We start from the raw sequence: 26,605 nt of genomic DNA, 5'->3' as shown, positions 1-26,605 counted from the left end.
GTTAGTCCAAGCTGGATGAGCAAGCATCTTAGAGAGGTGATTAAGAAAAAGCAGAAAGCATATAAGGAGTGGAAAATGGGAGGGATCAGTAAAGAAAGCTACCTTATTGAGGTTAGAGCATGTAGGGATAAAGTGAGAAAGGCTAAAAGTCAGGTTGAGTTGGACCTTGCAAAGGGAATTAAAACCAATAGCAAAAGGTTTTATAGCCATATAAATAGGAAAAAAACAAAAAAAGAAGAAGTAGGACCACTAATTACTAAGGATGGAGTGAAGGTTAAGGATAATCTAGGAATGGCCCAGTATTTGAACAAATACTTTGCTTCAGTCTTTAATGAGGCTAATGAAGAGCTTAGGGATAATAGTAAGTTAACAAATGGGACTGAGGATAAGGAGGTAGATATTACCATATCCGAGGTGAAAGCCAAACTTGAACAGCTTCATGGGAGTAAATCGGGGGGCCCAGATGGTCTTCATCCAAAAATATTAAAGGAACTGGCACATGAACTTGTAAGTCCATTAGCAAACATTTTTAATAAATCTTTAAATTCAGGGGTTGTACCATTTGACTGGAGAATTGCTAATATAGTTCCGATTTTTAAGAAAGGGAAAAAAAGCGACCCAGGTAACTATAGGCCTGTTAGTTTGACATCTGTAGTATGTAAGATCCTGGAAAAAATTTTGAAGGAGAAAGTAGTTAGGGTATGTCTACACTACCCCCCTAGTTCGAACTAGGGGGGTAATGTATGCATACCGAACTTGCTAATGAAGCCCGGGATTTGAATTTCCCGGGCTTCATTAGCATAAATCTGGCTCCGCCATTTTTAAAAGCCGGCTTGTTCGAACCCCGTGCCACGCGGCTACACGCGGCACGGGCTAGATAGTTCGAACTATGTAGTTATTCCGAACTATCTGTACGCCAAACCAATCTGATCTCCTTTTTTGAGAAAGTAACAGATTTTTTAGATAAAGGAAATGCAGTGGATCTAATCTACCTCGACTTTAGTAAGGCATTTGATACAGTACCACATCGGGAATTATTGGTTAAATTGGAAAAGATAGGGATTAATATGAAAGTTGAGAGGTGGATAAGCAACTGGTTAAAGGGGAGACTACAGCGGGTCATACTGAAAGGTGAACTGTCAGGTTGGAGGAAGGTTACTAGCGGAGTTTCTCAGGGATCAGTTTTGGGGCCAATTTTATTTAATCTTTTTATTGCTGATCTTGGCACCAAAAGTGGAAGTGTCCTAATAAAATTTGCAGATGACACAAAGTTGGGAGCTATTGCCAATTCAGAAAAGGATCGGGATATCATACAGGAAGATCTGGATGATCTTGTAAATTGGAGTGATAGCAATAGGATGAAATGTAATACTGAGAAGTGTAAGGTTATGCATTTAGGGATTAATAACAAGCATTTTAGTTATAAGCTGGGGACACATCAGTTGGAAGTAACGGAGGAGGAGAAGGACCTCGGAGTCCTGGTTGATTATAGAATGACTATGAGCCGCCATTGTGACATGGCCGTGAAAAAGGCTAATACGATCTTGGGATGTATTAGGCGAGGTATTTTCAGTAGGGATAAGGAGGTGTTAGTGCCATTATACAAGGCATTGGTGAGATCCCATTTGGAATACTGTGTGCAGTTCTGGTCTCCCATGTTTAAGAAGGATGAATTCAAACTGGAACAGGTACAAAGAAGGGCCACTAGGATGATCCGAGGAATGGAAAACCTGTCTTATGAAAGGAGACTCAAGGAGCTTGGCTTGTTTACTTTAACCAAAAGAAGGCTGAGGGGGGACATGATTGCACTTTTAAAATATATTAGAGGGATAAATACCAGTGAGGGAGAGGAATTATTTAAGTTTAATACCAATGTGGACACAAGAACAAATGGATATAAGCTGGCTAGTAGGAAGTTTAGACTTGAGATTAGACGAAGGTTTCTAACCATTAGAGGAGTGAAGTTCTGGAACGGCCTTCCAAGGGAAGTAGTGGGGGCAAAAGATCTATCTGGTTTCAAGATTAAACTAGATGGGTTTATGAAGGGGATGGTTTGATGAGATAACAGGATCTTGGTATCTAGTTGACCATTCATTATCAGTGGGAAATAGGTCAATGGAGGGATGATAGGAGTTACTATAGAGAACTTTCTGGATGTCTGGCTGATGAGTCTTGCCCACATGCTCAGGGTTTAGCTGATCGCCATATTTGGGGTCGGGAAGGAATTTTCCTCCAGGGTAGATTGGCAGAGGCCCTGGAGGTTTTTCGCCTTCCTCTGTAGCATGGGGTACAGATCACAGCTAGAGGATCTCTGCATCTTAGGGTCTTCAAAGTATTTGAAGGCTTCAATATCTGAGATATAGGTGAGAGGATTATTCTAGGAGGGGTGGGTGAGATTTTGTGGCCTGCACTGTGCAGGGGGTCAGACTAGATGATCATAATGGTCCCTTCTGACCTTGGAGTCTATGAGTCTATGAGTCTATGAGCAGAGACCTATATGGTACAGCCCGATAGACCAAGATATGCTAACCATCCACAAAGGCAAATTTCATCATCTTATTTTCAATATAATTGGTCTTTAGACTACTATAGAAGTTGAGTAAAAAAGTAACTCCTTTTTGCAGTTAGGGACAAATTTATGCACAATGGGCTTTGATTTCCTCTGTAATTGTTACTCATTTCACTAGGCTAGCTACTTTTTTCTGTAAATGATGTGTTTTAATGACCATGCTAGCAGTCTTATTAAACTTGTCAGACATCATGATATTTGTCTAACATCCTGCTCTAAGATGGAGTTCCTAATTCTTATGTGACTAGGTGAAACTGTTAACACAGTTAAAAAAAAGAAACCTCAACAACTCAGAGATTCTTGACATTTTAATGGTATGGGAGAAAGCTTCTATTAACTCATTATGCTCCTGTTGTCATCTAAGAGTTTATTCTAACTGCAAAACCTCCACAGGGAATAGTATTTCCAGGACCACAGATGGGGCTTCCCGGATGCTGACTTAGTGCAGCAGGCTAGTTATTCTACCTCTACATGGGCTTCTAGTAAGTAAAGTAGGGTATACAAAGAAAGGCTTTTGAAAGCAAGCTATTCATTTAAAGAGGGAGGTTAAATGGAAGGAAGGAAGTGTAATGTTCTCCCATACTCTTTCAGAAATTGTCTTGCTCTGGTTGTCAGAAAATCTGACCTGCAACCCTAATAGCTTAATCATGGCACAAAGGTCTGCATTTGTTATAGAGGTCTTGTACTTATATTTGTGTAACTCGTGTATAATCTGGTTATGAAGCTGCTAAAAGCTTTACCCAAGGGTCTTAAATTTCAATGTATTGCTCAGGGTTTTAGCCAAATGACTCTCATTAATGTCAGTGAAGATACGCTGTTTAAAACATCCTACGCTTAGAAAATGAAATCCCAATGTGTCATCTTAACATATGGATGTATATTTTTCCAAGCTGGTCTTACAGAGATTCAGAGCTTGTCCTAAACAGGTGTAGCTTTATTGACTTTTCTGCAGCTATGCTGATTTACAGTAACTGAGAATCTGGTCCTCCATTTTATAATGAAACAGATTTTGTGTCAGATTTTTTCTTTTACAAAAAATGATTATGGTGGAGTACATTTAAAAACTTCTTCAAACTTGCAGATTGGTAAGTTAATGAAGACACAGTATGATGTTCTAGTGCTCCTGGTATTCAAAAATAAGGAGTATATCTGCCCATAATGTAACCAGCAAATGTGATGCACTAGCTGTGTTGTGTTTATGTGAGACCTTTTTTTTTAAGAGACTGGTTGTGATGACTATACAGCTGGACAACAGCCTCTCTCTCAAGTGGTTAGGGGCACATGCTTTGGTGTTAGTTTGACTTCCCCTTGTGACTATTCTGGCCACCTGTGTGCACACATCAATATGGTATCCATGTTTCTTTGTGTTAGATCTATTTTGAGACATACCAAAGGTATGCTGATAAAAGTGCTCAGATACCAGCATGATGCATTGTCAGTACTGTCCTGCCAAAATCAGGACCCTTTGAATCTGAACTCCTTTGAATCTCATCTTTGCTGGAAGCAATAATTTAATATTTAATCCTTAGTTAAAGTTCAACCTTATGCTCTTCATTCCAGCTCAAGTCCAAAACTGTATCCTCTATCTTCTGGTTCCAGTTTCAATGTGGATACTCGAAACTTTATAAAGTAAGAAGATCACAGGAAATTTCCACAATTCAAAATATCCAGAGTTCTTGCAGCTGTGTTGGTTCCAAGCTATTAAAAAGAAAAGGTGGGTGATATAAAGTCTTTTACTGGATCAACTTCTCCTGGTGAGAGAAATAAGCTTTTTAGCTTGTACATACATAGCTCTTCTTCAGGTCTGTGAAATCTACTCAGAGTCCCAGCAAAAGGCAAAGTGGAAGAGATTGTTTAGCATAATTAGCACAATGCAAAATGGCCAGTCAATAAGGCAGAATCTCCCCTCCTCTGCACTTTTATGTTTTTCATTATTTTAAAAATTATTTACAACATGTATCCATGCTTTGAGATATGGAATTAACCTTTTATAAATAAAAGAAAACGTGGGTCAAACATGAAATAAAGCCTGGGCTGAAAGGTCATGAACAAATCTTACAGGATATGAGTACTCAAATACTGGCTCTAGATTTGATTTTAAACCCAAATGCTAAATCTCATCCTGATCTGAATGATGGCTCCATGGTTCATCTCTATAGGAGATGGTATTTGTCGTTCCATGGATAAATCTGGTGGCTTGTCCACATAAAATCTTTTAAAAGACTAGTTTCATCTCCAGCATAGTATTGATAAAGAAGCCAGAAGTATGTTAATGAGGTATCACTTTCTCATGCATCTGATGAAGTGGGTCTTTGCCCACGAAAGCTTATGCTCCAACACTTCAGTTAGTCTATAAGCTGCCACAGGACTCCTCGCTGCTTTTGCAGATTTAGACTAACACGGCTACCCCTCTGATACTTTTCAACTACTAGGAAAATTATTCTTCTAGGTAAATTTATAGCTTTCCTCCAGACACTTTAATAGCTCCCTTCCTTTAACCTTCTATTCCATGCAAAGATACCCCTTCCAAGTCCCTGTCCACCTCAGCTCATGCCCGCTATTCCCTCTGTTCCAGCATATCTCCCATCTAGTTATGTCAAGGACACATCTTGATGAGCAGGCAGGGGCGCGTCAACTCTATAACTCTTCCTCTGCATGCTTACTCCACAGCTGGCAAGGGTCATCCATGAGCCCACTCTGCAACCAGATTAGGGTGGGTGGTTTGAAGTAAAGGGGAGAACAGTGATTGTATGATGATGGTCCGGGGAGAAATCCAATCATTGGTGGATGTGGTTTTTTTGTTACTTTGGTTAGTTTTTTTTTTAAACAAAGCTAAGGAGAGGAGCAGTAACTATACTTTGAGCTGGTGGTGTAATTTCCAGTTTGAGGAAGCACACCCACCTTAGCTCTGAGTGGGTTAGCATGCTAAAAACAGAAGGGTAACTCTTACTATGATGCCATCTAAGACTCAAGTGGCTTGCACCTTCTACTGTTTGTGCCACCCTGGTTTCACTGCTATTTTTACCATGCTAACTTAACCAGAGCAAGGGCGGATGGTCTCCTCAAACTGGAAATTTCACTGTCAGTTTAAAGGATAGTCATCAGGACTGCTCAGAGTAGTATGCATGTGCTTAGTAATAAGTATTTGCTCCTGGAAGTAAAAAGTCAGCACGAAGACCATATATAGTTTAGTCATATAGTTTAGCCATTTAACTATCCAATCCATTGCTGCTTGGTAGTTATTTCTGCCATATATTTTTCTCTTTTAACTCTGACTTCTTTATATTGCTAGTAAATGCTTTTGATCAGGTAATATTTCACAGTACTAAAAAGAATTTAGACTTTGTAACTTCATGGTTAAGTTGGCCATGTAAAAAACTGCAGTTGTGTGTTATAGCCAGAATTAATAGGGCTTAAATAAACAAAGTAAAGTGATTGCCTCACAAAATCAAAATAGTTAGATAAAAGCTAACTAAAGCTAAAACTAAAGCTAAAAACACAGCGCTAGCACAATTAATGGAGGATGAGTTTTTATGGATAAGTATATCTAATTCAGCAGTTTCCTTTCCAATATGATGAAGCTTATGTAAGGGCAAATAGTTTTATGACAATATGAGAGGTAATGCTTTGCTAGGTCAAATTGTCTCTCAGATTTATGTTCAACGTGTCTTAAGTTAGCCTGTCACCATCAGATCTATATTGGCAAAGCCTTCAGATCCCACAGATCTATTTCTACATTTAGGAACTTAACATGTGTGGTCCTGCTTTCCAAACTATTTCTGAAATGTCCATGACATGTTCAAATTTTCCTCCATTTGTCACTAAAGGCTTGCACTGTCTTACAGTTCAGCAAACAGCTCATTGCTTCCAGACATGAGCTCCGTAATTGAACAAACGGAGGTTTAAGCAGACTTTGTGTGAGTGACTCGGCAGCAGCCGCAGCATATTCTTACTTAATTTCAGCTCACAGTCAGGCACCCTGGACTTCTGACAATGTATTTCACAGAGGAGATTACAGTCACATAAGCTTTATCAATTGGCTAGATTATATTTGCTTCTCGGATTTATTGCATTTTTTATTCATGTAATTGAGATAAATGCAGTCTATGGCATTTAACAAGTGCACTTTTCATTGAGTTCTGCCATTTGGTCAGCGAGGATTATTTCCTAGTAAACACAAACATGACATCTAAATACGGTTTAATATTAAGGGCCAAAAATGGCCTTGCAGTCCTTATGCACATGTTTCCCTTACTTCAGTTGGAGCCAAATTTGTATAAGGGCAGAATGGACTTTGACAAGCTATAGTGACTCATCAAGTCTGTGCAAGAGGTGTTTTTACAAAAGATTTTGAAAGAGCTTATGGACTTGAAGTTTGGCCAGAAAAGCCTAACTGAGATTTCTCTGTACTACGTCTTAAATATTTTGACAAACTGTGTAACTCGTCAGCATTCATGCTGTCCACCTCAAGTGCATTGAGAAAACCACTATTGGTCCCTTTTAGCAACTCCAAATGCTCATTCCAGGAATAGTCTTAGGACCAAGAAATCAAACTTTAAAACCTATATTTGTCTGAGTGCTTTTTAAATTGCTCTCTTTGGCATTACTGAAGATTGTTTGTAAACTGACTATAGATTTCTCTGTTTTTTTAAAATTGTTATTCTAAGGCACTCTCAATGAAATTCTACATAATGCTGTGATCCAGTGATTCAAATTCACTAAACTCTCAGGACTGCGAAAATATCAGTATTCCCACCTAGATCAACCATGTATAGAGAAAGAACATGATGCTATTTCTCTATCAGAAGAAAGGGAAACTTCTATATTTCCCATACATACTTCAACAGACACTGAAACTAAATCTTATAGAGTAAACAAATTCTTTTGTCTTATCTTCAGTTCATATTAATTCATCCCTCTTCTCTCATGAAACATTGCCAGCTTTAGAAGCTTTACATTAGGGCTGAGTAAATAGTTCCCCAAACCTGATCCATATTAAAGAAGTTGACCATACTCTAACAGTCCGAGTGTATACTAATTGGCAACATTTTCCTCTAAGCCCTGGTCTCCAGTTAAAATGTTGGCTACTGTGTGGCATGAAGATTGTTGCAGACAAATTCTCTAAAATGGCTTTGTGATTGTGTCCTTCGCTTTCTGTGTACCACATTTATTGTCCTATAGACAACTGAACTTTTATTTCTCTGTACATTGGATTAATTACTTTAACTATGGATCATGCTTTTCTGATTTCCACAACATCAGTGAGTTCCTGCCAGATTAATTTTCTGTTTGTAGATGGCTCATTAACTACAATATACAGCTTCTGTCCCCTAGGCAAAAATGCAAGCAGCACACTTACTGTATTTTGCTGTGCTGGATCAGGCAGATAGAGAATAAATATTTTTGCCATCAGCTTAAAGCTAGATAACAGTGTGTGTCTAAATGATCAGCATATTGAAAATGCTTTACTCTGTGGTGCTTTTCCCTCCCCCCAGTTAACTTACGTGAAGCAGATAATGAGAAACACATTTTTCGTAGCATGAAATAAAATAACATTATCAATAAGTTATTGGAAACTCCAAAACCAAAAGTGTTCTCCGTTGAAACGACCTACTCAGGCGCCCATATTTAACAGTAGTATCAGAGCTTCCTAAAGAACAACACCGGCCAGGCAATAACCCATGCTGCAAGGCATTGAACTTTCAATTGGGAGCCAAGTGAACAAAGTGTCTTAGAAGCTGAGGATATAGGGGAAAAAGCTTGTTCCATGGTTTAAAGCTATGTTCTGTGAGCTTAAACATCCTATAAAATTCCAATGACAGTCAGGTAACTTGTGTTTGCTATTGCAGCATTGTCCTCCTACATTTCCTGTTTACACGCGTAAGCACTAACCTGTAGCTGTGGGCTATGTTGAGGTGTGTGTTTATTAAATGAGCACCCCCAAAACACTGTCTAAACTCGGTGCTATTTGCAGGGTAAAGATCTGGCAATGTAACACACTTCTAGGTTCCAGTAGCTTTACACTAATATGGCTTGCAGCTTCAAGCATGGCTGACAAGCTACAGGGGTGGAAGAAGAGGGACAGTTTTGTCAGGCCTTGAGTTCAACCCTTCCCCCAATGTTTGTAATTGGGGTGAAAGGAAGGTGAAGTAGGAGAAGGTGGATATGATTATACCAACTCCTAATTTCTTTTTATGGGCCTGGCTTCAAGAGATGTCAAAAACAGCACCCTGGTAAGATTTGGGGGTAAGAAAACTAAGCTGTTCTATCACTCTGTGTGATGGCTCAGGGCAAACTGAAGCAAGGTGTTTTTTTTTTCTGGAGTGAAATGATGGTGCAGAGCGTGGTCATTAGTCATGGATGTACATTGAGATTGTCTGTACAGACAATACACAGAGTGGGAGTAGTTGAAATGCTGTTTTCTTTAAACCTTTGGCTGTGGCTTCATCCTTCTTCCTTGGCATAAAACAAACCAATTGGATGTGGCAGGAACAGATAACTAAGCTGAGAGCCTGTTAAAACAAGTCAAAGCTCTGCATGGCATGACATGGCCAGACCAAAACAACACAAATAACTTGAGAAAAAGGCAGAGTGCATGCCCCTCGGGAACTTTAAATATACTTTCTCAGAGGGAATCATGAAATAAATTAAGTCTATGACACAGGAGAGTACTTGAGCAAAACTAAAGTGAAAGTAGAACAGCTTTCAGGTGTTTATTTCACATGGGACAGTCTGGCTTGGGAATGGAGACTAATGTGCATAAATGGCACTGTACAGCATTCGTGTTATTATATATATAGTACAGTAAATACTCTGTCACTTCTCATTAGCCCTAAATCTATCCTATCAGTTTTCGTAAAAGTTTTAACAGCTTCTTTTACTGTTGTGTAGGTACCAGGATTGTATTTACCAACATCCACTGCTAGAATGGCAAGGTTCAGGTCTATCAATATTCTAGTGGATGGGAAAATGGGTAGTACAGTATTGTTGCCCCTCTGCCAAACAGCTGCAGATGTCAGAGCCCTTACAAGTCAGCAGTATGCTGTTTGAGGAAAAAAAAAATCCATGTGGAGCCTAGGTATATTTTTAATGTGCTTGTTTATTCTACTGTATGTATGCACCAGTTCTTGCACAGAGTTGACCAGAAACAGCATACAGGCAATTCCCTTTCAGAACTGTCAGCCAAACTAGTAGTGCCCAATTTCTACCTCACAAATTAATGCCAGTTAGATTAAGACAGAGGGCAAACTCTACTGCTGTTTGCAACATCTAGTGGGGATGGGGATGGTGTTGAAATGCTTTACAATATTTATAATTCCTTTGCAATGTCATGTATTCAGGACTGATTAAAAACACGTGCGTTTTAAATTTTGAAATTGGTCAGCTGCATTTTCAAAGTTGACAAGGAATTTCTTATTAATGTTAAGGTGATGTTGAATAGGGCTTACAAGTAAAATGAGTTTGTAGCACCTACTCAAATCGCAGCCTATTTCACAGATGCAGTGAATGGATATGAATTCAGACCCCATAGCAGAAGACTGAAGGCTCCCCAGGTTCATCTTATGAAAAAGGAACAGTATTCACAGATCAAAACACACTACACTGTGGAATCGTACAGTACTCATTTAAGAGGGCATACAAGACTCCCCAGCCTTTTGCATTTTTGTGGGAAAGGAACTTAAGAGCTTGCTAACTTTTGTAATCTCATACATCTGAATGATCCCCAAACATTTTCATGGGGTTCTGGATGATTTTCTACCATTACCCTCTGTGGAAGGGGGACACTTAATAAAAAATCCTAATACTCTCCACACATTCAGATCCAAGATAGGTGAACTGGAAGACACCTGCTGTAGTAGGCAGAAGGGTCAAGAAAAAAGTTCTTTTGTCAGCAGGCACTCAATTGGATAAATAGGCACCGATAAATCCTGAGTGCAGGGGCTAGGTGTTGCCTAATGAGGCTACCTGTGTGATGAAGAGGAAACTGAACTGAAGTGGCCATGCAAAGTCATGTGATATTGTACCCACTGCCTATGCTCTTTACATTTCCAAAACCAATCTGTGGGGTATGTGCATCCACCAGTTAGACCCTTAGAGGAGGCCCGTGCCTGCTGACTTGAGCTTGCAGGGTTCAGGCTAACAGACTGTAGACTTCCAAGGCTCAGGCTAGTGGGCTCTAGGAGCCAGCATGGTGGGAGGGTATCAGCAAAGAAACAGCCCAGCAGCCTGAGTGATGGAAGCTTGCATGGGTTGCTACGGATTAGCTGCAGAGTTCTCTTTGCAGTGTAGACATACCCTGTGAGACCGATTCAATGACTCCTTTTCTTGCAAGTGGCACACACCGACTCCACTTCACTTTCCCTATCACAAGTGCTAAGCTTCAAGTAAATGTTGTTCAAAGGAAATTTAAAAGCTTCTCTTGGTGCTTACCAACACAATTTGGCTATAACGTCCCAGCCTATAATTGCATTGTTTTCAGTTATTAGGACAGCGACTAATGTTATTGAATTGGAATGGAAATGGCCTACCAGTGTACGATGGAAATAGTGTAGTCTTAGCTTTTTTTATATATATGAAACTCAGAGAAAATCATGTCATTCTCCTTTTTCTTTTTTTTTATACAGCTTGTTGTTCCCTTCAAAAAGCTCTTAAGTGCTTGTAATCATGCGTTGCTTTAAAACACATCAGCTTCGTGCTGCAAAGTACCTAGTCTGTCATATTTAATTATATATATAATTTTCTCATTTTCTCCGTTCTGTCAGTTAGATATTTTTCTAAGTTTAACAATTTACAGAGCTTTAATAGCAAGAGTCTCATGGTATCCCTCTCCTTTGTGCCAATCTTCTGGCACAATTGAGCTATATCTGTCCACCTGAGGATTTCATTCCCCATGACAATGTGCCCAGTCAGGCTGGTCAGTGGTGGGGAAAGCAAAGGGGGCAGTTGCCCCAGGGCCCAGTGATTCAAAAGGGCTGGGGTCTCCTGGCTGCTGCCATTGCTATTATAGCAGCAGCAGCATCTGGAGCCCCAGGACCTTTAAATAGCTGCTAGAGCCCCATACGGCATAGTCCAGATGGCACAAAGAACTGGCAGCAGGAGGCTAGCCTCAGCCCTGCCCCTTCCACCTGAGGCCCTGCCCCTTCCAGGAGCAAGCAGCTGCCCTCTCACCTTGCCCAGGGCCCCAGCAGTTCTGTCAGCCCCTTTGTCCCCAGTGTAGTGACCCCTGCTTTCTTCTTCAGTTGTTTCTTTGAAAGCTCACAGTTCATGATCAGATGAAAGTTTATCAGCTCCCATAGTCCATATGTCAGATTATATTAGCTAATGATTTTCCTAATATTTTTTCTTTAGAAATAAAGTCTCAGCTCTTCTCTAAATAACCCGATGAAACATTGTGAAAAAGCAATCCAGCTAAAGTGCACTGTGGAATTGCAATCTTGTTTTATATATTACAGATATTACTTGGGGAAATCTAGACTGTAGACTTCAGAAAAGATCAACTTATGCACGTGGACTAGGACCTAGGAATAGATTGGAAACATAATTTTTATTGATTACACAATTGGCCAAAAAGTCATAGCAGCAGTCCCACAAATATCCGTAAATGTATTTGTAGTTAGGTGTTTCTTAACAAAGAGAAGAAAATTGTAAGTCAAATATGAACAAGAATATGCAACTTTCATATTTAATAACTTTTCAACATTTAAAATTCATTTACTATCTAGATTGTGACATTTTATTTGTAATGTGTAATAAGAGGATTTAAATAAGATATGTAGATGTTTACAATTGATTAAATATGATAACACACACAATATTTTAAAATGGAAATATGTGTAGTGTTTTATTCATCTCTGTATATCATTACAGAGAAATATAAACATTGCTGGTTTTTTTTACTTACCTCTGCAAAGTACAAAATTATACAGATAATAGTAAATAAGACGACAGTGTGTATATCAGCCAAAATGAACAATAAAAGAAAAGCTTACGTGTGTGAGTTATGTGTAAAATATCAAATGCCACTTTCATTAAATATATTTGTAGAAATCACTGTGGCTTTTCTTTAAAGAAAATAAATGTTTACTGAGGACATTAAAAACAAATAGCTTTAATAAGCAGAAATCCCTAGTTCAACAAGGCTTAGGTTATGAATAGTCAGTGTTGTGTACAAGTTTGTTCTGGAGGACTAGCTTCTTAACTTCAATTTTTAAAGGAAAAACACTGCAAAATTGAGCTTTGTTTTTTGGCATTTTTCATTTTTTGAGAAGTTCACATTTGTGATAGAGCGCCCTTTAAATCATTTATCTCAAATTTTCTTTAGAATTCAGTTTTAAGAGGGCATTTAAAAATTTCTTTTCAGGAAGGTTGGACCTGAGGTCAATGATGCTAAACATATTTAGCCTTTGAATTCATTGGCTGTGCAGAGGTATGTTTGGTTGTGGTGTGATAATCAGTTGTGTAAATGATGAAGTAGATAGAATAGAAACCTTAATTCTGTTGGCTTGGCAGGTCTTGCAGGAATAAAAAGCAGTAAAAAGTTTAGTTTGTCACTAAAGTCAGTTGTTGTAACTCAAAATACTAACACAGCAGCTCTGACTGCTCCTTGGAAGAGAGAGCCATTTTTAGCTACTTCTTTGAGTATGCGCATACCTTGAGGAAGGAAAGGAAACTCTTTTCAAGGTGAATCTTCTGGAGTTTCTAGTGGTTTCCTTACTCCAGTGGGTATCTCTGAAGAAAGAATGCTTAGGCCTTTTCTCTTCTGCCATGGTTATATTAGTACTGTATTCTGGTCTTAAAGTATGTGTGTCAACAGTAATTTGTCTAAGGAAAATCCAGACTGTTTCTACATGAGCGTGAATGGAATTAAAACTTTGAAATAGATTTACAGAAAGCAACCTGACAGGAACCTTAGTTATTTCTTAATACTTTAGGTGGAATATTGCACAATACACTAAATATTATTGCTTTGAATTAATAAAATATAGGTGTCTACCCAGGACCCCTGTCTTATTGGCTAAAGTAAGAAGTAATGAATCATGTAACTATTTAATCCATCAGCCCTCCCTGTCTACGCTTTATACAATCTATTGATCGGATGATGCAATTTGTAGTTTGCTTTAAAGATTACGACATTTAGGCCCTCACCGACTCAGGTTGCTTATTCCAAAGACAAGGGCCTCCCACAGCATGTCATGACAGCGGGCATCAATCATATATATCAAGTGTGCCACGAGTCAAGCAACTCTGTTCATTTTAACTGTGGGGGCATGCTTACATGAAGAGAGGCAAACATTTTTGGTGATCATTTAGGACTTTATAGGTATAAGAGATGGAATTTCAATATTTTATTCTCTTTTCTGTTTGTTAGCACCAGTGAGATCACTTTAAAGCTGAAACTAAAACAAATATACCTATTTATACTCACGAATGTGTAGAATTTCATGATCATTTTGGTATCGTCACCCCACCATAAGCTGAGCCCCATCGTCATTCTGTGCAGTAATTCATGCTACATAGTGGTCAATAGGTAAGGAGATTGTTAGCCCCTTACTAAATCTCAGTGGGTTTTGGCAGGGGAGGAGGTTGGCTAAATCTCAGTTCCAAAAAAGGGGAAGAGGAAAGGATTGATGGGAAATCAGGACTCTGAGGTGGATAGTGCCCAGGAATAATAGGAAGAAGTTAGTGCTCCAGATCAGCCTAATTGACAGGGTGGGCAGGCTAATGGGGGAATCATGAAAACAGAGGGTCATGTCCTCCATGTGAGCTGGGTTTGCCTGGGCCACTCAGAGTGGGACCAAGGTTAAGGAGAGAGCAGGGGTCCAAGCTGAGTTGGAGAACAGAGCCGGGACAGCCAAAGAGAACCAGTGAAATAGCCCAGAAGCAGATCCTGTGCTGGGATGAGAGCTGCAGCCACAGAGTCTGAGGTACTAGAGAAGAAGGAAGTGGAGCTGAAGCAGTTTAGAGGTGGGTGTGGCGAGCAGCTGGGAGAATGAAGGGGGGCTCCCATCATCCTCCCACAGTGGGGACACCACAAAAACTCAACCTATGGTACATTGAGTTGAGCTACAGTATTCACGTGACTGGAGTTGCGTATCTTTGGTCAACTTTCTTCCTTAGCATAGACCTGGCTTGAGTGGACATGAAGATTAGTTGATTTTAACACTGAGAAATCTTGCACTTCTATGGGCCCTGCTGTGTCTGTTCTGGGCCAGATTGTGACCCCCTTAAATAAGTAAACTAATTGAAATCTGCGGAATTTCCCAGATGAGTACATGCTCACCAATATGACGTAAGGGCTCACAATCTGTCATCCCTTTAAGGTTTTCAATCCAGCATCTTTTGTACAGAATAAATCCACTCAATAAAATGAGAAGAAACATTCTGGGTTTTTGTTTGAAACGATAGGGGCCGTGATAAATGTGGGTTGTTTTTTGTCACAAAATGTGGTTTATGTATTGGATCTCTGATGCCTTTTTTAGATGAAGAGTGTATTGCCAGCTGGCATGTATACCTATAGTGCAGTAGTGTGCTGTGTACTAAATCTATGTCTATGTTACAATTTCTGTCTGTATAACTGATGTCACTCAGGGATGTGAATAAGCCACGTAAACTAATATAAGCACTCGTGTACACAGTGTGATCTATTGAGGACTATTTTGGAATTACAAGCTGTCACTGTAAAAGTAGGGGCATCTCCTGACTGACTTGCAAGCTAGAGAGCTCTGAAGGGAAGGAGGTGATTAGGGTCAGTTTGCAGCTAACCAACCCAAGAATGAGGTGAGTTGTAATGTGCCTTTCTGTTTTTCTATGTTATTGTTTTGAATAAGAAATTAAGAAATAATGTACTTGCAATCTTCCAACAAGAATATTTTGTTTTTGTTTTTATTCTAACGTACGTGTGTGTGTGTGTGTGTGTGTGTGTGTGTGTGTGTGTTTGTATACAGCCTCTTCCTGACTTACGAACCAGTTACAGACCAAGCAATTGGTCGTAACTTGGTTTGTTCGTAAGTTAGACCCCCTAGAGTTACACACGACCGCGCTGTTCATAAGCGCGGATCACGTTCATAACTCGAGGTCCGCCATTTACAACAGCTTTGGTCGTAACTGCGAATGGTTGTACTATTGTTCACAACTCGGGGACCGGCTGTGTGTGTGTGTGTGTGTGTGTGTGTGTGTGTGTGTGTGTACAACAGGGGGTTCTTAAATAAATAAACAGAGCTTTCCAGACAAGAGGAGCCAATGACCAGCGCACGACAGTCTCTAGAAACAAACTGAGATCAGGCTGGATTCCAGTAGCTCTTGGGCTTCCTAACAGGATGTAAATTGGTTCGATTCTGCTTTTGCAACTGAAGAGGAAAGTCTATGTAACTTGTAGGGAAGTGTAAAATTAGATTAGATTAGATTAGATTAGATTAGATATGTGTGTAAATTGAAGGTTTTTAAAACGTCTTTTATGTAATGTCTTGTTTCAGCTGCTAAAAAATGTTTGAAGAAGGCTCTTTGTTAATAGCACTAGTCACAGGTTCCCAAAGGGAGGAAATGCAGGTACTCCAAATCTGGACTGTCCTGAAGATGGATAACAGTTAGTAATAGAGGGGATAACTAGGTCCAACTAAAACTGGAAGAAACCCAAGATTCCACCCTGAGACAAGTAGGAGTGGGTACAGACAGTGGGATTAGAAAGGAAACACAAGTGCAAGCTAGCCTTGCAGCCACATCCATCTGTAAAACATTTTCTGAAATACTGGAATTTTCCCACGTTTTACTCTATTCATTAGCACGCTATCAAGCCAATCTAAGAGCATGAGGTGCTGAAGTGGCCTGTATTTAAGTACATGTTTTAGCTATGTGAATACATTATTTTCTGTAGAGATGTAACAGGGTGGCTTGCCCAAGGGCTGGAGAGCCTGAGGCTAACTCAAAGCTAATTATAAGATGTGCCTCCCCTGAAGGGAATCAGGTAATTAAAATATAACAGCAGGATGCTGCAACAGTACTGTGGTGGAGAGAAGTAGTCAGGGAGGCCAGAGGCAGGAGGACTGGTGGCAAGCACAGGAAGAAATTGTGTTGAGCCTGATACCGATGAAAGATTTGGTTTGGTTTGGGACCTTTCTTGTGTTTGGATCTAGAAGGAAAATGGAAGTTGTGTTAATTCTGAAAGGGGCCCGGGTGAAGGGGAATTAGGGTGTGTCTAGACTACATGCCTCCTACGACGGAGGCATGTAGATTAGCCAGATTGGAAGAGGGAAATGAAGCCGCGATTAAAATAATCGCGGCTTCATTTAAATTTAAATGGCTGCCCCGATCTGCCGATCAGCTGTTTGTCGGCAGATCGGGGCAGTCTGGACGCGATGCGCCGACAAAGAAGCCTTTCTTCATCGGCACAGGTAAACCTGGTTTCACGAGGCTTACCTGTGCCGATGAAGAAAGGCTTCTTTGTCGGCGTGTCGCGTCCAGACTGCCCCGATCTGCCGACAAACAGCTGATCGGCAGATCGGGGCAGCCATTTAAATTTAAATGAAGCCGCGATTATTTTAATCACGGCTTCATTTCCCTCTTCCGATCTGGCTAATCTACATGCCTCCGTCGAAGGAGGCATGTAGTCTAGACACACCCTTAGAAGTGGATGGAGGCCATGGTACTGCAAGACAATGCAGGAAAGAAGAAATAACCTTTTGAATGAATATTTATAATACAAACCATGTGCTAAGTGTTATCATGCCTCACATTAGGATCATGTTTTGGTGTCTGTGTATATTTTGCAAACAGAAATTGCTTCATGGCATGTTGTCAGCCGACGGTCAGGGCAGTGTGTATGTGTGTGTGTTTCTGAGAAAAGGTTTAACGTCCATGTCCTTACTGCTAGGACTGGGCTCCCATCGCAGAGGGTGGCCAGCAGGCCAACAGACGCCCTGTTATATAGGAAGAGCTTATTACACCTTAGATTTCAGCTGCTAGAACACAGGGGTTCCTTCGCAGCGGGCAGCCTAGGAAAGGCTGAAAAGGTGCCCCAACGGATCTTGTCACCTGGGAGTGACACAGATCCAAACGCCTAAGCTCTCTTTATGTCTGTCCTTTTATGACCGGCTGAAGTTCTTTTAAATTGTGCTTGGTTCCGTTACAGCAACTGGATGCGTCAGGTTAAAGCTTAAACAGTTAGGGTATGTCTACACTACAAAGTTAGTTCGAACTAACGGACGTTAGTTCGAACTAACTTTAATAGGTGCTACACTAGCGCTCCGCTAGTTCGAATTTGAATCGAACTAGCGGAGCGCTTAGTTCGAACTAGGTAAACCTCATTTTACGAGGACTAACGCCTAGTTCGAACTAGCTAGTTCGAACTAAGGGCTGTGTAGCCCTTTAGTTCGAACTAGTGGGAGGCTAGCCCTCCCCAGGTTTCCCTGGTGGCCACTCTGGCCAACACCAGGGAAACTCTATGCCCCCCTCCCGGCCCCGGACCCCTTAAAGGGGCACGGGCTGGATACGGTGCCCGTGCCAGGTGCAAGCCTGCCAGCACCCAGCTAGCAGACCCTGCACCTGGCACGGCACAGAGCCACCCATCCGATGCCCCCCAGCCCACCCCCCCTTGCCGGGACCAGGCTGGCGGCTCCCGGGAGCTTGCCCTGGACCGCAAGAGGCGGGCACCTTCCTGGGCTAGTGCGGACATCGTGGACCTCGTCCACGATCTCTGCACTAGGCACAGGAAAGTGGCCGGCTAGGGCAGGAGAGCTGCCAGCCTGGCCACCCAGGACCAGGTGTGCATGAAAATCAAGGGGGTCCACTAAGACCCCAGACCCTGAGCCCTGAGCTTAGAATGGCCATCCTGGGTCAGACCAAAGGTCCATCTAGCCCAGTAGCCTGTCTTCCGACAGCGGCCAACCCTAGGGACCCTGGAGGGGATGGACCGAAGACAGTGACCAAGCCATTTGTCTCGTGCCATCCCTCTCCAGCCTTCCACAAACTTTGGACAGGGACACCACTCCTACCCCCTGGCTAAGACTACTCCATGGACCCATCCTCCATGACTTTATCTCACTTCCCTTTCAACTCTGTTCTAGTTGTAGCCTTCACAGCCTCCTGCAGCAAGGAGTTCCACAGGTTAACTAATTGCTTTGGGAAGAACAACAACTTTCTCTTACTAGTTTGAAGCCTGCTACCCATTCCTTTCCTTTGGTGTCCTCTAGTCCTTCTTTATGGGAACTCATGAAGAACTTTTCTGAATGCACCCTCTCCACCCAACCCCTGCTTTTAGAGACCTCTATCCTGTCCCCCCTCCGTCTCCTCTTTTCTAAGCTGAACAGTCCCAGTCTCTGTAGCCTTTCTTCATCTGGGACCTGTTCCCAACCCCTGATCATGTTAGTTGCCCTCCCTTCTCCCAGCCTTTCTCTTCCCCTCTCCCACCTCCTTTTCCCAGTCTCCCCTAGTTTTTTTCAATAAAGACAGAGTCAATGTTGGAAGAAACGTTATCTTTATTTTGTACATCAATAAGAAGGGGGGCTAGGGAAGGGTAAGTGGAAGGAGGTGAGGGAGGAATGGGGTACGAGCCCCCGATGGGGAGGACTGGGCTGGCTCTGCGGGCTTCTGGGGGTGGAAGCTCTCCTGCAGCCCCCCAATTACTCCCTTTCCCCAGATGGCAGCCTGCGGCAAGTGCAGCCGGGCTGATGGCCGAGTGGTGTGATGTGCCCAGTGTGGGCACTCAGGGCACTCCAAGCCAGAACTTCTTTGCAAGCGGGGCACCCCTTAGAACTGTGTGTCCGGGGTGGGGGTCGGGACCCTTTAAGCGCAGCCCTCGGCTAGCCTGAGACAGCATCTCCATGCTCTAAGTCCTCCTTTTATGCCCTGCCGGCACTGCTTCCGGCCATCCTTAAGCCCTGTTCAGAGTCCACTCAATGTGGACTTGCTAGTTCGAACTAGCAAAACGCTAGTTCGAACTAGTTTTTAGTTCTAGATGCGTTAGTTCGAACTAGCTTAGTTCGAATTAACTAATTCGAACTAAGTTAGTTCGAACTAGCGCTGTAGTGTAGACGTACCCTTACAGGTTTATTAAAAGACTTATAAAAGCATATGGTTACAATGGCTATTGCTCTATTTCTTAAATGCTAGCAAATATATATATATATATATATATATATATATATATATAGGTCTTAAAAATGATCACAGGAAAAAGGTAAAGATAGAAAATAGAAATAATGGTACCAAGTGACAGCTTAATCTTTAAAGAGCTCTAACACTATGTGTATATATATACTTAAGCAAAGGACCACATCCAGGTACAATTTTTACCCTTTTCTGTGCCTCTCGACTCCAGCGTGTCAGGCCAGGGCCGGTCTCTCAATTCTTAGGAAAGACGAATACGAGGTGGGCGTCCCCTCTGGAACATCGGGAGATCAAACACCAAACCAGACCAGCAGATAGATGGTAGATTGACACTCAGAGAAAATGTGCTGATGAACCCATCTATATACCCCTGGGGGCTCGTATCTTCTTTCTTATCTAAGATGCCGAATTGTACTGGTCCGTTTTGTGGCGCCAGTTCTTACAAGCAAGTTTCAAGTTAATTTACACTTTCAAGAGAGATAACTAAATTGTAAATACCAGACATTTTTTTACTGGGCGAGAGATTCCTCCCCCCGCGGATGGATGTGTGTTCGTATCAATATGGGTTTGAGTCAAGGGCACTCCTTGGCAGCTTCTTGGTCAGCAATTGGCGTATCTCTGTTTACAGCCATTCACGGTCACACAGCCTGAGCCTTCTGCTCTGTGTGCCCTGGATGCTCCAGGCAAGCAAAAATGGATGTTACAAGGGGGGTTCCTGTCTGGCTACACATGTACATGAGAGAATAACAATGCAAAGCCAATGATACTACTTAGGTGGGAAGCTCTCTCTTTTTGTAGTTCCAAGGCTCTACGGTGCACTTTTGTAGACTTTCAGGTGGAAAAAACAGTTCATAGTACAGGTTGGACCTCCTTGGTCCAGCACCCTCGGGACCTGATCTGTCCTGGATGAGGGATTTTGCTGGACCAGCGTGGTCATTTCTGGCTGCCCTGCTGCCAACCTCCACCAGCTGTGGCCCAACTGCTGCCCTCCCAGCTGGCTCCCCCTTCTTGCTGTCCTGTCAGCCCCTGCTGCTCTACCTGCTGGCTCCTCCCCCTGCTGTCCTGTCAGCCCCTACTGCTCTACCAGGCAGCCCCATCACCTCTGCACCAGGCTCTGCTGTTGCACCCTGCTCCTGCTGCTGTGCCAGGCAGCCCTGCTCCTTTTTGCACTGTGCAGCCCTGCTGCCTTTACATGCCAGGTTCCTACTGCAAAGCCTGACTCCTGCTGCTGCTCCAGGCTGCCCCGCAGCCCTGCCGGGAAGCCCTGCTGCTGTGTGTGGGGCTCCTACAGCCCTGCTGCCTTGGTGCTAGCCCTTCACTGGGACTCTCTGGTACTGAAACATCTGTGGTGCCAGACCACAGATGTTGCCATACCAGAGAGTCCCAGACTCCCAGTTAAGAGAGTTTCAGTCTGTAGTGCTAGTAGAATGAAGACACAATTGCTCTTTTGAATTTTCTGCTTAGTTTTTGAGCCAGTACACACTGAAATCAGTCACAGTTTTTCTATAGCTGGACTTTGGATCAGGTCTGCAATGTCAGATGGTGTATTAGAAAATTTATAGACACATACTTAGGTTCCTGCCCCAGGCGGGAAAAATAGACAAAAGACAAAAGGTCATGGTGAGGTGAAAGAGAAAGGGGTGCGAGTTGAGGACTGATTGGTGAGAAACTCTTCCCATTTCTTTTCCTCAGCTGCTCTTTAGCTTTAAGGGGCAGATCTGTAAATGGACAGCGAACCTTATGTGACATAAATCCTGGGAATTAGAGCATCAGAGAAGACTGGAGGGGAAAGGGGAGAATAAGTCTTCAACTACGTAAAAGGTTGCAATAAAGAGAAGGAAGATAAATGGTTTTCCTTATCCATTGCGGACAGGACAAGAAATAATGAGCTTAAATTGTAGCAAGGGAGCTTTAGGTTACGCTTTAGGAAAAACGTTTTAAATATAAGTCCGGTTAAGCCCGGGAACAAATTACCTAGGGAATTTGTTGAATGTCTGTCATTGGAGGTTTTTAAGAACAGCTTAGACAAACACCTGTCAGGGATGGTCCAGATAATACTCCTGCCTTAGTGCTGTAGTCTGCACTAGTTAATCTATTGAGGTCCCTCCCAGTCCTCCATTTCTATGTTTTTATTAACTGTACTATCTGTTCTGCCTCGGCTTCTGTTGTTTTCAATAGTGAGTGTCTACAATTGCATGTATGCTGTTGAATGTATCCTTAAAGAATCCTGGAGGAGCACTTCCATGTTTTATCTATTCCTGTTTTTTTCACTGAGCAATATTTTGTATCTGGCTTCCAAACTGCAAGTCACAGAAGTTCCAGCTGGACTGACCTGCAGCATTCAGCAGCATTATCAACATGTCCACTGCTTATTGGGCTCTTAGAAGACATTCAAGGGTAAATTAGCACTAAATAACAGCACAAATCACTTAGAGCCAGGGCAGGTGGCAGTAAACAAATCTTATAGGACTGGGGAAAACTTGGCCACACCCATGACAAGTGGACATCCAACTAACTAAAATCTTGTTGGACCAAAGAGCAAATTAGAGAGGTTCAACCTGTATTTAAAGTTGAATTGAGGCCTGAGTAATAAAAAGTGGGTGTCTTAACTTATAAAAATAATCCTAGTTATAAAGAAATGAGTGAAAGCCCAACATCTGTCTACTTCCTGTGCCATCGCTTGTAAAGCTCAACAAGCAGGTATTTATTTGGAACAATGATGTTCACCACTATTGCTGGCTCCCAGATGAACCATTTTGGATGTTGCCAGTATAAATTAATTTCCCAGTTCTCACACTGATTCTGAACAAATGGTTCTGGAATCTGAGTATTTCATGTCTTCTGTTATACAACTGCTGTCCAACACCAGAACTAATTAATTGTCATGACTGTGGAAAGGAAACCTCTGTGCTCATAATGGTAAGCTATCTGATTAGAGAAATATTCCCAGATCGGTCCTTGTATTTTGAATTGTCATTCAGCTCACAAACATTGAGACACACAATTTATAAATCCTCAAAAAATAATCACCGGGAACACATTTCATTTAAAGCTTTTATTATTAGTATTGAAGCTAAATATAATAGTGGAATGAAATATACTTCAGGTAACAACCTGTTTGTGCCTAGCTGGAGATAAATTATTAAAATTGAACAAATACAGCCATTGGATTTAATACAAACATATTCCAGATTTATGATCTGGAAAAAATTATAACCTTTCATGAAAGCCTTATATTAATATTTTGCCATATTTTACAGCATTGTTTTAATATTCATATGCACCGTATTAATGTCACTAGGTACTTGTACATCAAAATGCATATAACTAGGCCTGAATTGAGTGTAAAATAAAATTCTTATTTTTTCCCCTAATGTATGTGCTTTGAAACTCAGTAGAAGCAAATTTTCCATAAATTATCTCCAAACATAATTGAAATTATAACTTTCCTAGATATAAACAGGATTATTCCCATTTTTTGTGCACTATGATGAAGAGGAAAGGCAGATCAAATGTTTCTAGCTCTGGCAATTACACCCACACATATTGTAGTGGGAGTGATTTATTACTTGCCGTTCTATTAGTTACACCTGAAGTAGCAAGCTAATGAAACAGGAAATTCCGGATTCAGTCCATAACTGGACCAAATGACATAATAGTGTGAAGACTTCTCGGCACCAGATGCAGACTTAGTATTCAATTCAACTTCTCTAGCAAATCAGAAATACCATCCATGTAAACTCTAAAAACTAGATTAGACTTTAGTAACATGGATGAAATAATTCAACAGTAGCAGATACTTAACATTAAGGGTAACATTTTCATAAAATTAGATGAAAAAGACTTTTAATTCATTTCTCAGCGCACACTTATTCCCTACATTGTTTTCTTTTATTCTAGAACACCAAGGCTGTGTCTACATTGGCACCCCTTTCCGGAAAACGGATGCTAATGTAGACTTTGGAATAGGCAAATCCACGGGGGATTTAAATATCCCCCACAGCATTTGCATTAACATGGCTGCCGCTTTTTTCCGGCTTGGGGAAAAGTCGGAGAAAAGCGCCAGTCTAGACGTTATTCTCCGGAAAATAAAGCCTTTTCCGGAGGATTTCTTATTCCTTTCAAGTAGGAATAAGAAATCCTCTGGAAAAGGCTTTATTTTCCGGAGAATAACGTCTAGACTGGCGCTTTTCTCCGGCTTTTCCCCAAGCCGGAAAAAAGCGGCAGCCATGTTAATGCAAATGCCGCGGGGGATATTTAAATCCCCCGTGGATTTGCCTTTTCCAACGTGCTACATTAGCATCCCTTTTTCAGAAGGGATGCCAGTGTAGACATAGCCCAATAGTTTTAACGTAGCAACAGCAGTTTAGTCTTTAATATTTTGACTAAAGATTAAAATGTAATTTAGAGATTATGCACATTGTGAAGTTTCTCTTATTATTACATACTATCATTTCTTGAGCCTCAACCCAGGCCAGTGTTATAGATGCTGTCTTGTAGTGTGCTGAATGCTTTCGCTCAAAACTTGTTGCAAATGTGTAAATTTCCTGGATAGTCCCACTGAAGTCAAGGAGACTATGTGCATGCATAAAGATTAAGGACTAAGACTATTGCCCTGTTTTGTTTTGGAAAAATATGAACCTTAGCCAATGTTGTATGTTTTTATATATATATTTAGCTCTAAATTCTAGGAGCCCAATAAGCAATGGAAGTGTTGGTAATGCTGCTAGACAATATTGACCTCCTGTGGTTTGGCAAATTCTCTGGTTCGACACTAGTCAAGTTCTGAGGGAGCCAGACTAAAGAAGTTCAACCTGTACAACTATTTTCTATTATGGCTCAATTTTTAATACTGTCAGTCCTCAATGAGCCTGAACTCATTTGGCACTTCTCTTTTTCCTCCCTCCCTCCAATTGTTTTCTCCATTTTGATAAATTATTTCTCATTTTCTCTTGGGGACGTCTACACTAGCCCCCTAGTTCGAACTAGGGAGGCTAATGAGAGTGACTGAAATTGCTAATGAAGCGCAGGATTTAAATATCTCACGCTTGATTAGCATATTCCCGGCCGGTCGCCATTTTGGAAACTGACTAGCCCGAAGTAACTGTTCGCGCCTACACGCGGCAGAGAAGCGCGATTCCGAGATAAACCCCTTAGTTCGAATTAACAGTTAAACCTCATGGAATGGAATGAGGTTTAACTGTTAATTCGAACTAAGGGGTTTGTCTTGGAATCGCGCTTCTCTGCCGCGTGTAGGCGCGAACAGTTACTTCGGGCTAGTCAGTTTCCAAAATGGCGACCGGCTGGGAATATGCTAATCAAGTGTGGGATATTTAAATCCTGCGCTTCATTAGCAATTTCGGGCACTCTCAGCCTCCCTAGTTCGAACTAGGGGGCTAGTGTAGATGTACCCTTAGATTCTGTATGTAACTCACTTCCATTTCTTTTCTATTGCAGTTTATTTATATGGCGTGCCTTTACCTCTTCTTGTGCAACACACATTGAGTTTATCCTTCCTTCATTCTTCCCTCTTTCTCAAATATTCTTCACTTTTTTCTCTGATCTTTCCCCCTTCTCCCCTGATTTTTTTTGGTGTCCTTCAATTTATTTCTTCTAAACCATCAATCATTCTCTTCCCCTTCTTTTCTTTTCTTTTCTTTTCTTTTCTTTTCTTTTCTTTTCTTTTCTTTTCTTTTCTTTTCTTTTCTTTTCTTTTCTTTTCTTTTCCTGCAGTAGCTTTTTTTTTCATTTACTGCTCTTTATGAAACACATGTGATGTCTTCATGATATTTCATTGACTCTATTAGAAGATCTCCCAAAATCATTATTAGTATGGAAACCATTGAGATTATACATTTTCATAGAATATGGCAGGATGAATTGAGTTATCCAAAACACATAGCAGCAGAGTTCAAATCCAGTTCATTTTCAACAGAACTTACAGGAGGTCGGAGAGTTTTTTTTTCATTATTCACCACTTACTCCATTATTCAATATATGGTAGAATCTTTCAACACCAAAAAATGTTTTCCCTTCTTTACCTAAGCATTTCCTGTACTGTATCTGTAACTGCAAAACATTCTTTTTCTTACAAATTACTTTTTTTCTAACTATTAGTTTAGATGTCTACCCAGGTAAATAGGCAATTTCTTGGGTTAAACATTGCTATCTAATGAATTTTTCTACTTACTGTCCAATTTTGTCCTTTCTAGAGTGGCACTTTATCCTTTATAATGCTGCCCTCAGCAGTTTTAAAGGACAGAGAAGACTTATAAATAACAATTCATAAACCTTTCAACAGTGAGTCTGAACATACATAATAAAGAGGATGGAGACCTGGCACTCAGAGAAAGGGATTAAACTGTGCAATCAGTGATAAAATTGCACAGTCAATAAATACATTCCTTAAAGTTCCATTGCAGGGAATACTTACTTCATGATAATGATAGTGCTCACCACAGATCAAAGTGATGATGACTGAATATTAATGCTATGTGACAAATATCTGCATATCTTTATCCATTCTTTAAATAATCTTCTCTTTTCTTTTTTTAATCAAAACTTGATTCATACAAGCATTGCTAACTCTAAAAGTTTAGGAGAAAAATAGACTCTCTCACATGCAACATTCGTTTTGTGGTCCATAGTCAATGAACAGATATGGTCGACACTTAAAGAAACAATAATCTGAAAGAACTGAGTATGCTCTTTTAACCAGATTGTTTTCCCTGTTTAGGAACAAAGAAAAGTTTAAATGAATGCATGTGTGAAAGCCATACCCTTTAAAAAAAGAAATGTGGCTAAATAACACATAATTTACTTGTCACCACTGAAGTCCATCTCAGGCTGTGTCTACACTACAAAGAAAAGTCATAAAAGCTGCAATTTGTGTATCTTTTTCTGCTTTTCTTTTGAAAGAGGCTTTTCCGAAATTTG

The sequence above is a fragment of the Pelodiscus sinensis genome, chromosome 7 (genome assembly GCF_052426305.1).
Source record: "Pelodiscus sinensis isolate ZL-2025 chromosome 7, ASM5242630v1, whole genome shotgun sequence".
NCBI classification, from domain to species: Eukaryota; Metazoa; Chordata; order Testudines; family Trionychidae; genus Pelodiscus; species Pelodiscus sinensis.
Note: the sequence above shows the minus strand (reverse complement) of the source record.